At 30.5% G+C, this 12,709-nt stretch overlaps 2 protein-coding genes and 1 long non-coding RNA gene across 3 annotated transcripts in view; 2 read left to right on the forward strand and 1 right to left on the reverse strand.

The window, feature by feature from the left end:
* Positions 1–12,709, forward strand: part of LOC143197645 (elongation factor-like GTPase 1) — a 151,475-nt gene that overhangs the window by 61,657 nt on the left and 77,109 nt on the right. The gene's annotated exons all lie outside the window — the stretch shown is intronic.
* The window catches only part of dsx-c73A (doublesex cognate 73A), a 92,083-nt gene that overhangs the window by 58,268 nt on the left and 21,106 nt on the right, over positions 1–12,709 (reverse strand). The gene's annotated exons all lie outside the window — the stretch shown is intronic.
* Positions 781–3,238, forward strand: LOC143196921 (uncharacterized). The gene is made up of 3 exons (XR_013005881.1): positions 781–2,752; positions 2,807–2,956; positions 3,019–3,238. It is a non-coding gene; the product is annotated as an uncharacterized LOC143196921 (long non-coding RNA).

Here is a 12,709-nt window from a genome sequence, read left to right on the forward strand (position 1 = left end):
ATTATCGCTCCTGTAAATTTACTCAGAGCGAAATTACCTCCCCGCAATAAAATTAATTATACATGCAGAAAAAGTTTTATTTTAACGATGAAAGTAATGTCCAGTGATACATATCAGTGTGCCTGGGAATGTAGTTAATATGAATTTTAAGCTTCTACGATTTTCTTAATTATCTTGTAACGTTTACTTTGTATTTCAATGCAAAATTGTACATTGATGATATGAGAATATTTTAAGGTAAGTCATCTCTTTGTTATATGACGTTGTTTTTAAAAACAATACAAAGAGCTTCATTTTTTAATTAGAATAGTTCTTTACTTCTGATTCATGTAATACAACGATATTAATTAAGTTTATTTCCAAGGCACACTTTCCATTTAATCTAATTGCAAACAATTGATCTTAATAATAACATCAATTATGTATGCAGGTACTTTTGTTGTCTTTAATGATAAAAATAAATGCCCATCGATATATATCAGTATGTCTGGGAATGTAGTTAATATGCATTTTAAGCATCTACGATTTTCTTTGTCATTTTGCTCGATTTTTTCCATTATTAATATCAAGAATGATTAACGACAGATGCGTAGCCGTTGCCATATGAAATATGAACCATTTGTTGTTTTAATTTTTATGTATGATGGACTTATGAGGTCTTACCATAAATTGATGTTGTTTACCGTAATTATAAAAATTATGTAAATTACTTATTGATATATTGTTATTGTATTTTTATTCGATATTATGTATATCAAGTGGTGATTAAAAATAGTTTCAATAACACAAGTCTATAACAAAAAAGCAGTTGTATGTTGATATGGTGAAAAATTAAATATGGAAAACATTACAAGGCGTTAAAATTTTTGATGATGAGTGCATTTAAAATCATCATCAAAGAAAAGTCTTAAAGTAGTTCTGCTTCACAACGGCGGTTTTTATGCTTTCAATTGTGTAGGTCATTAAATACATCACAAGGAATCCTACATGAAATTGGAACAACACCAAGTTGAGCTTACCAAATTTCCTTGCTTTTTGTGTTTATGGCAGATATCGAGCAAATCACTGGGTCAAAAAGAGTTGGCCGCCGAGGAAGCTTAAAGTTGGTGAGAAGAACATCCTTTGAGAAACACTGATACCCAGACAAATTCTTCTACCACCGTTGCACATAAAGTTGGGTTTGATGAAGCAATTTGTAAAATCACTTTCCGAAGATGGAGATTGGCTCACAATTTCCAGGCCTCTCAGAAGCAAAGGTGAAGAAAGGTGTTTTCGTCGGACCAGATATTAGACAGCTTATGACTAAGCCACGATTCATTATGACGATGGCGATTCTCAAAAAAAGAGGTGGATTGCTTTTAGGGAGGTCACATTCTACACTTCCACTTCGACTACTCTCCGGAAAAATTGGGAGATGTGAGTGAAGAGCAAAGTGGACAATTACACCAGGACAATAAAGAGATAGAGAAAAGATGCCAAGGAAACTGGAGCGTCTTAGTGATATCAGACTGCTGTCGAACATAAGCGAAAATGTAACTCGTTTAACATAGTTATCAAAATTGCCAAGAAACATGTCGTCCTATAACGAAAAGGAAGTCATTGTCCTATTCGGCAAAACCAAAAACACGATTCATTATGACGATGGGGATTCTCAAAAAAAGAGGTGGATTGCTTTTAGGGAGGTCACATTCTTCACTTCCACTTCGACTACTCTCCGGAAAAATTGGGAGATGTGAGTGAAGAGCAAAGTGGACAATTTCACCAGGACAATAAAGAGATGGAGAAAAGATGCCAAGGAAACTGAAGCGTCTCAGTGATATCAGACTGCTGTCGAACATAAGCGAAAATGTAACTCGTTTAACATAGTTATCAAAATTGCCAAGAAACATGTCGTCCTATAACGAAAAGAAAGTCATTGTCCTATTCAGCAAAACCAAAAACACGATTCATTATGACGATGGGGATTCTCAAAAAAAGAGGTGGATTGCTTTTAGGGAGGTCACATTCTTCACTTCTACTTCGATTACTCTCCGGAAAAATTGCGAGATATGAGTGAAGAGCAAAGTGGACAATTTCACCAGGACAATAAAGAGATGGAGAAAAGATGCCAAGGAAACTGAAGCGTCTCAGTGCTATCAGACTACTGTCGAACATAAGCGAAAATGTAACTCCTTTAACATACTTACCAAAATTGCCAAGAAACATGTCGTCCTATAAAGAAAAGAAAGTCATTTTCCTATTCAGCAAAACCAAAAACATAAATATTATGTCACAAAACCTAAACAGCCTAGTCTGTGTAATTAACTATTGAATTATGACAAATATGGTTGGTAACTCAGTATTAATAATATTAAATTTAGTTTTCAGTAATTTAAGCTCATGATATCAATATAAGCATCAATTATTATTGTGTCATTAGTGTTAGGATTGTGTAGACTGTAGCAACTGCTTAAGGTGGGTTTTTTAAAGTTAGGGGATACAAAATAGTCCTCAGAATAAAAAAATTAAACAAAAATATATGAGTATTAGTAAAATCGACAATGATACATGGAGTAGAGGAAAAAAGATATGAATCAATAGGCAATGTCCAGAAAAAATGGAAGTAGTAGAACGAATAATATTAAGAACCATATTGGAATAAATAAAAGTATCAGAAAACATATTCAGAATATGCATGCGTGATGATATAAAATGATAAAAGTATATATTGTATTAAAAAAAACAGCCAAATGGCTAGGACATGAGTTCAAAGGTGATCAGTACAAAACTGGGTGGTTTGCATGAAGTAAAATATTATGTATTTCAGATAAAAATAGGAAAGGACAAAATAAAGTAAACCCAAAGGCGTGGGACAATGTACATGTATAAGTCATATGAAAACCGGATAGAAATTGAATATTCAAATGATATATTTCAAAGAATCTAGGTTCCTTTAGGATTGAAGATACCCTCCATGGTTTGTTAACCCATTTATTAAGTCTACCTATTGACAAATTACTAATGTTGAAATCATTTCAGAAAGTCTGGTTCTAACCAGCCTGTTTATCGGCATCATTATTTCTTGTTTGATTTATTAAAATTTTACACAGTTGACTGACAAATAAATGTCCTAGAATAATTACAACAATTCTACCCTCTACACCACTGAATCGGTGATTGATGTTATACTAGAAAACATAAATATGATAACATAAATTGTATTTATATTTAGTGTAAAAATTATAACATTTTATTTTGACGAATATAGTTTACTTAAGAAATTAGCCGATTAATAACATAAATGTACTCTGGTAATTAATAATTTTATAAGACTCAGTTTTGCGTGAAGATCCGTGACCAGAAAACGATATGCCTTTTTTTTAAATATTATACCTCCTAGCTATTAAATTCTCCATAATTAATTGGAGCATCCGCCTAGAATGTTCCCAAGATAAATCAGATGTTGGTGTGATACGCATTTAAAGTTGCATGGTGCAAGAAGGTGCTTCTAGCACAGTAGGGTTTAAGTATAATGACTTCCTTCTTGTGCTATTTCAAAATCAATCAACATTAATCGCTTACGATTATTCTGACGAGGTAAATATATTTTGCAATTCCCTCCTGGAGATAAGAAGTTGAATAACCTATAGATATAAGTACAGAAAAAAGTTTTTGTGTTTATTTTGAATCCTAATTATCTAGACATATATATATATATATATATATATATATATATATATATATATATATATATATATATATATGCATATATATTATGTTTGCGTGGATGCAGATAATTCAATATATTACAAGTGAAATTATAATGGAACATTATATTACTGTGTTAAAAAATAATAGGATATAAATGTCAACAGGCACTCCTATCTACGTCTCTATATATAATATATATAGCGTTAGGAACTATCGACGGAAAACAGTCGAAGGAGTTGATAGTCGCAAAACAGTCGAAAAAATCGATAGTTAAAAAAGTAGTGACTGAAAATTGTAATTACTATTCAGTCATATGCACGGTTCAAGTCTTTTTTTTAATTCGTGATGTCTGACGAATATGTACGAACCCTTTCCTGTATAAATTGTGAGAGAGGAAAGGACGGAAATAATTGCTTAGAACAGTTAATTTTATATGTGCTTATATTTTCCAAGGGTAGTATAACCGAGACGGAGATGTACATATTCCTTCACGTACTAACTTTAGAAAAAAAAGAAGGAAAAATAATTACTGATAACTATTAACGTGCAATTAACAATTTCGATTTAGACAAAGTAGAATTATTTTTATATTTGGATGTTCTCTGAATCTGTAAAAAGGAATGGAATTTATTCGATGGATTGGAATAATTCTCCTCGTTTTATCGTATTTTAATATGTTAATTACTATTTTTAAATAATATTCTATTATAAATATAGACAATACAATAGAACTTAAACAAAACATAAAACTAAATATGTACAATAACCATAAATACTAAATAAATATTAAACATATACCTAGTCGTAGAAAAAAAAAACTAATCCACGAGATAATTAAAAATGATCGTACAATAACTACTAGAGCTTTTTAAAATAAATTAAATGCATTATTTATTATTGAACGTAAATATTTTTTAGCAAAAATTGAGAGAGTAACCGGAATATTACCTATTATTGCCATAAAAACAGTCAAATATATCATTCATTAAATTTATTCATTCATTCCCAATTTTAATCTTTTTATCTTATTATATTAACAATCTTGAAAATATCGTTCCAAAATGCTGCTATATTAATATACAATATATTGTTATTTACTAGAAAACTACCAAAAAATCATAAAATTATATATATCACATATAAACATTTTTGTCAATGTCCCGGCTAGGACAACAGAACCAGAACGTTAAAAATCAGTCGACTGAAACTAGTAAAACCAAAAATAGTAAACCAATCTTTGTGAAGAGGGTGAAGTTATGGGTCGATAACTTTTGTTTTTTATCAGTATTTTTGTCGCCATTTCCTTATATGGTTCCGTAATAGTTCTATTCACCTGATTTTAACTTCCGAACCGACTTCCGAAATTCGGTCTATTTGAGAGCGTTTTGAAGATTATAAAAAATAATGGTATAAGTGCATTATATCCATGGGGATTGACTTTGAAGGGAGCCAAATAAAATATGCAAACACAATTGTTGTTGTCCAGTTGAGATCCATCTTTCATCCTCTAAATTATATTTTAACAGGGCACCCGCTGTTTCTAATTAAGGAACAGTAAATGGAATCTTTTATATTGAAAAGGTTTACTTGGTACAATTCTGTATTCCTTTCTGTTACAAAAATTAACAAAATTACAGAATCCTTGATTGTTTGTTTCTAAAACAGGATCTTAATAATTCGGACACGAGACATTATTTTAGTATGTCAAGATCTATTTAGTTATTGGTGTGTGAATATTTGCGGTTTTTACCATCTTGATTTGACGACATAGTTTCGAGATAACATTAAGGAAATATCAAATTACTTAATGTAATGGATACATTTACTCTCAGATATGCATTTACCATTCATGTCTCCACTCTAAACGGCTATGTTTACATTTTCGATACTTCCCATGACAAGATACTCTTCCATAATAGGAAACTGTGATATTTTCCAACGCCAGTGGTGTATTTAAACATTTATTTAAACCGTTCAATAGTATGGTATAATTAATTATTAAAATAACGTTTGTTTGAATTGGTTGTTCAACGGACGCAGAAAAAATATCGATCGCCGATATTTTTTTGGCCCGGCATCTTTTTCAGGGAAGTATCGATAGTTGTAAATGAAAGTATCGAATTTTAATTGCAAAGTAAAATATGGATATTAAAAACCTAGAGTTTTCGAAGAAGAATATTGAACTTTTGTTTTGGGATTCATTAAATTTGTTTGTTGTTTTTGGATTTTTTAAAATATCGTTCATACTGAAGGTAGCTATATTTTTATATGATATTGATTTTTAATGAAAGTTTCCTTCACTGACATGACCGACAAATTCGTGTCACATTTTTTTATAATGAAAAATGAATATTTTAGAGTATTTTTTATCTATTAAGGGTATGCACTTACCGCATTAATTAACAGTACAATTAAACATATTTGTTTTGTTGCTTGTAAAATTTGTTTCATCATTACGGAAGAAACCTGGATCTCTGTTCTGATCTCCGTTTCTAAACCGAATATTTACACATGAAAAACAACTTGCGTTATGACTGTAACATTTTAAAACAGTTGAATTTATAAATTCGTGAGAAGATATCTAGTTTATAGATGAAAAAAATCATTATTTCACCGAGATTTTAATTTGCATTCCATTTCGGAATTATATTATTTAAAAAATATCTATATCGTTTTCGATATTAAGAATAAAATAAAAATATTGAAGTGTTAGTTTAAAATATATATATTTTTTCTAAATATTTTAAAGAGTAGTGATATTTTTGATGGGCCTTTAAAAATAAGCGTCAACATTCATCAAACCTTTAAAATAAAAATCTTTTAAATAAGTATCAATTTCAAAATTAATTTATATTTAATTTATTTTACAAAAATATTGAAAAAAATATCTATATAAAAATATATAAAAATATTAAAAAATATCCATATATTGGCCAAAAATATCGATATTTTTTTCAGAAAATATCGATATATCGATATTTTTTCTGCATCCCTAATGTACGCTATAAAATAAATCAGCAGTTAGCTTTGTTAGTGGTGTATTGTTACATCGAACAGCTGAATTCGATCAGCAAATTATCTAATTAAGATGTCAGCTATAAAACAAGCAAAGCCAACAATGTTAAACATTCCACATTCCATAAATAAATACTAACTATTTAAATATCACGACACATGTTCAATAAAACTCAATTAAATTACACACATAATTTATCGATTTTAATGGTTTTGATTTATTTGTATAGTTCTAGTTCGTGGGGTAATTATTCTTCTAAATTAAAATTCGCGTTGTTATAAAACAAACAATAGTATATCGCCGCATGTAATATAATCTCATTTTCAATGAAAACCATTTCATTTTCTTCCCTTATTGTACGTTATCGTTATTGCTGTTGTAACATCTAGCCAATCATGAACAAAATAAAATAACAGACGAATGCACTCGAATCTGTAGTTTCATTTTAGATCGCCTTGGAAGTAAACTATTTTATCACGGCGGTGATCTATCATTGTGTTGTCCGTCAATACTTCCCGTTTTATTTGCTAGTCGAGTCTTCGACGTTTGATTGGATGGCTTGTGTTCCTTTATGTTTTTGATTGGCTTTTTTTGTTATTCGGTTTCATTTCCTGCATTGCATTATGCGATATTGCATTTTAAACATGGCATTTTAATATACCTTGAATGTCTACGTTGTCGACTGACATCTGTTGGCAGAAATCGATATTATATTTAAGTTTACTATTTTAGATATATATTGTTTTAGGTTTTTACAGATTTTTAGCTTCATTTTATATAAGAAAGTAAATAAAAACACTTAATATTGGAAATATTGTTAATTGTTTGCTACTTCGTTTGCGCCATCTTTAAGGTAACATGCGAATGCCGTTGAAAAATAAGTCTGCAGGTACCGAAGCCATAAAACTCATCAAATGTAAATGTAAATTCATAGATTCATACGTTGACCTAGGTTGTGTTGGGCCAAAATATATACTGTTTGTTTGGATGATTCCTAGCTGAGATACAACTGACACTGACAATACAATACTGACGACTCTATTTCTTTTATGCAACTGTTAGCTAGGTGTGATGTGTCAAAAGGAAACAAAGTTAAAATAGTATTTCTAACCACTTCCGAATATTATATAAAATGATATGGATGATGATAAATTAATTTTATACATATTTTAATACCATATGATAATTCTAAAAACAATCTAAGATTTCAGGACCACATTAGCAATTATGATCTTTTTCCATTGTCTATCCAGCCAATCCCTAAGTCATGTTTTAAAGCTGATAATTTGCCCCTCACTATAAATGTAGTTGTTGATTTTTTCTAGAAAATATAGCATTTTCTTTGATCATTCTAAAAAATTCATTCTAAATTTCTTTAATCTTTCTTAAATCATTCTAATTTAATTCTTCTATTCTTCTTTTAATCATTCTATTTAAACCACTGCTTATCATACAAAATAGTTGCAGCCCGATTTGAACAATTGCCATAGTAAACTCAACTGAAGAGTTCAAATAACCTGGATAGAACTCTGCTCTTGAGACATCGGATTTCTGTGTGCCAAGATAAGTAATTCGTATTGACCACCTACAATATTGTTGATATGGTGGTTTTTATCTTTTTTAGAATTGCACTCAGTTGTCTATGTTTCCAAAGGTATGAAAAGTAGTAAGATCTTAGTAGATCTTACGAATAGAAGTAACATTAATAGATCAGCTACATCTGTACTTTAAAAGTTGCGTTATTACGTAATTTCATGTTCAATATGGTCAGATATTTTGTGAATTCAGTATCAGACGTAATGTTGTTTGATCATATACACTGTTATTTTCTTTACTCCATCTTCTCAGTATGCAGCTATTTATTTCTAACATGCATGTTTTAATAAAGATATGTGCAATCATATGTTAATTAGTAAATCGAGCTATCTTGTAATTTAGAAGGAGAAATATTATCTTAGTAACTTTGAAAACAAATATATGAAATCTTTGTCCATTCATGCACTCAATCAAATCATTATATATCAAAATCACATCAATATTCTTATAATTAAAGAATAATGTTTTATTATTATTATTGTTTTTGGATATTCCGAGAGTAATATAGAAAAGGAAATGTTCGAAATATATTAGAGTGGAAGAACAGCTTTCGAGGAAGTTCATAAAAGTTGCGATAATAGTAGGTCTACTGGAAATAATTGTATCCAAGTTCGGTATCTACTTAATTCAGCTTAACACTAGCACTGTCACACTAGCAGGAATAGCGCCTTAATAGGAATATGTGCGATTCTTGGTGGATACATAAACGAGACCTACGCATAACACAATAGACTTAACGATTTTTTTTTTAATATCTTATTGAATATTCGTTTTATCTACACGAGGGTGCTTTTATATTTTGAGTCTTTTAATAAAACAAAACCGTAAGTTATTAACGAAAATAGCTTTATTGTTTTTTGAAGTATTCTTCATTATAATCAATACGCTGGAACCAATCGTAACACTTTTTCCACTCTCATTGAGGTACCTCCAAAATATGGGTTTTTAATGCATTAACGGCTTGTTCGTGCGCCGAAAAGCGTTTCTCATGCCAAATCAGGACTGTACGGAGGATAACCCATCAATTCGACTTTTTGGCCTGTCAAATAGGTATTTGTTTTATCTGATTGTGAGAGCTTGCATTGTCATAACGAAGAATGATCCTTCTTGTTTGTATTTCATAACGCCCTTCTGGTAAATTAATGATTGTGATTTACAATTCATCGTTCTACGTTGCTCTAATGGCAAGGTTGCCACATATCCAGTTATTGCGAAGAAACAGACGATCATTTTCTTCGAAGAACTGCGCGCGCGAATCAAATTTGTCGGTTGTGGCTCGTTTTGGAATACCCATACAGTGGATTATTGTTTTGTTTTGGGCACATACGTACAGATTCAAGATTCGTCACCTGCTTTACTACAGCACACTTGTATTTGTTGTCAATTTTTTTGCATATATTAATACGAGAAACTTTTTGAGCTTTTGTCATTTTATGCTCAATGCCCAAAGATGACTCACGGCAAGTCACATGACGATCTTGCAATATCATTTGGCGAACAGCATCAATGTTCGCGACTTTCCTCTCTTAGCCAACTGCGGCTACGATTAAATTTGTTGTAGTAATATTTCACAGTAGCCAAGAATGGGGCTTCTCCATTTTCCAGTGAGACAAATTTTTCAATCATTGTAAACAACACAAGTTGTGCTCCAATGACATAACGTTTTAGAGAAGGTTATGGTTATAAAGAACAAACTTCCAACTGGAAACTTAGTATTGCAGCAAAGCTCAAAATATAAACAGCAACTCTCGTGTGTACTTTCAGGTAATATTTTCCAAAAGACAACTTTATAAGAGCACTGATTGTTATCGTATTTTTATAAATATATTCGATGGGCCTTATCACAAACAACACAATTTATTTTAAATTCTTTAAAATTACTTTATTGTCTCGGTAATTTTTTAAAATATCTTAAACAAAGAAGATCTATCATTATGTAGGTCTCGCATAAATTATGCTTTAAGGAATTGTTGTTCTAATATGACATTGAAACGTTAATTAAATATGTTAACATGTTCAGCTATCCACTTACTGTATAGTCACGAAGAGCCAAACTGGGCAGACCATTAAATTTGATATGCATCATCTGAACCAATGTAAATCCCAATTATACACTTCAATTAACAAGTCCAGAAGACCGTGTGATCTGCAAAAGGTTTTAATTGATTTTTCCTATGGCATTTTATACAGGTATTACAGTAAATCTTTTCCTCGGCAGATATTTGTTTTTAGCGACGGGACGATTGCTGTTGCATCAAAATGCAGCAAACGAGGATTCACCATTTTCAATGTCCGTCTTTATTACGCCATCATACTTATATTATGCAAATTAATTCAAATCGTGTATCAGCCATATATTATTTGTTTTACAAATTGGAAGATCAAAACAGTTACGTTTTAAGTGTTTTACATTTTCATTGCGAGTGTATTATAAATGACTTAATATACATTTAATTACGATACCATATTATCATATTAATTAATCATTTTAATTTTATTCTTTTAAAAACTGAGCTACTATATTATATATAGCAAATTTCAGTAGCAGTTAAATGTGTTAGCGCTAAAGTATACGCCAATGGATATAATCCGTAAGTGATTTGCCTTTGTTCTAAAGCCCATTGGCCTCGAACAGGTGAAAAACTAAAAAGTTGGATCTTATTATGGGGGAAAAAATCTGTAATGAAAGCGTTTGAGTGTAACAAAGTATGAAAAAGTAAATTACAACGAACTCAACTATACCAGATTTAATCTCTTGCATCAGGCTTGTAATATGAGAAAAATTACAAGGCATGAATTTTGCTTAGGAAAAGTGAATTTATCTACTTCAGTTGTTCTGCCATAATACATTAAATAGCTTCGCAGATTTTGATGCCGTATTTTATGATTGGACTGGAATGAATTAACAATCTCGTTAATAGTAAATTCTTGTTATATATATATATATATATATATATATATATATATATATATATATATATATATATATCCAAATTGAATAAATATTGTAATTAATAAGTATTGTAATAAATATCCAAATTGAGGATATAAATATATAACAAGCAAATGGATTTAAATATCTGTGTATGAGACTCGAAATTAATGGAAGTCAGGAGATGGAAATAGCAAATTAGCACATTCATTAATAAAAAGGAACTGTCGAGCAAAACTAAAATGGAAGTGTACAAAGAAAGGAGACAACTGAGACAATAAAATATAGGAAGCAAGGATGGAGAGAAGAAGAATTAGTAGGTAACATAAGCGAACTTGCGATTAATGTATTAGAGAAATACTTCAGAAGAGAGGAAAATGCGAGGGAAGATAGAGACAGAGGAACTAAACAGAGACAAAAAATTTGTAAGGAATTTATAAATGGAATAAGAATAGAAAAATAATAATAGAAACTAAACATAACACACTTACACCACTATATCATACAAAGTGTTTTTTTATTATTAAGATAATATTTATTGACATCAATTTTGTTTTATAACTCCAACAATCAAATTGTCATTAAGTTAAATATGCCATTTAAGTTAATTCAAATAATTTTAACCTAGAATTTGAAACGATGTTATTATAATACAAACCATTCTCACGTTTTCGTATATTTCACGATTCCCATATATAGTCACAATTAAGCTTGTAAATTCAATCATGTCTTTAAACATATTTATCTACTGCTAGCAGTTATTTTCTATTATTTTAAACATCTTTCTTACCAAATATGCCAAGATAATCTTAGTAGTACTCATCCTGATGTTTAGAAGGAGAATAATGATTGACATTTTGCTAGGATGTTTTATTCTAAGTATTTAGCGATGATTCAAAGCTATTAATCTGAATTGTCATGTCGAATCGAAACTATGAAAATGACGGACACTTAACACTTGGGGTGTGCATGAAATAATCTTTATTTACTATCCTCAAATCAAGCCAAATGAAAGTTATATTGAGTACATTTGCAGGATATAGAATCTGAAAATTCGACGATTCTATTAGTCACGCCGAAAAAAGTAACCAAATCTATCGAAGTTGGCATTTATCCACAGAAATCACCTGGCTGGGACCTAATAATTGGACAATTGCTGCAAAAATTACCAAGAAAGGGAATTATAAAAGTCGCCAACTATAGAGCAGATGTATCACAAGGAATTGGGTCCAATTCTTTACCTACACTACACATGTCATATACCACAACTAGAAAATACCACGATGGCTATATTTGCTGATGATACTGTGATTCTTGCTGCCGGAGGTGACAGTGAAGAAACCACACAAAAATTACAACACAGCCAAGTGACAATATAAACAATTGGACCCAAACCTGGAAAATAAAATTAACGAAAGTAAATCTGTGCGTGCACCAATAACAATACGATCATTCCATATAGCAACAATGCTCTG

Source organism: Rhynchophorus ferrugineus, unplaced genomic scaffold (assembly GCF_030347505.1).
Source record: "Rhynchophorus ferrugineus isolate W39M unplaced genomic scaffold, kcgeb_rfMv2 rfM5, whole genome shotgun sequence".
NCBI classification, from domain to species: Eukaryota; Metazoa; Arthropoda; class Insecta; order Coleoptera; family Curculionidae; genus Rhynchophorus; species Rhynchophorus ferrugineus.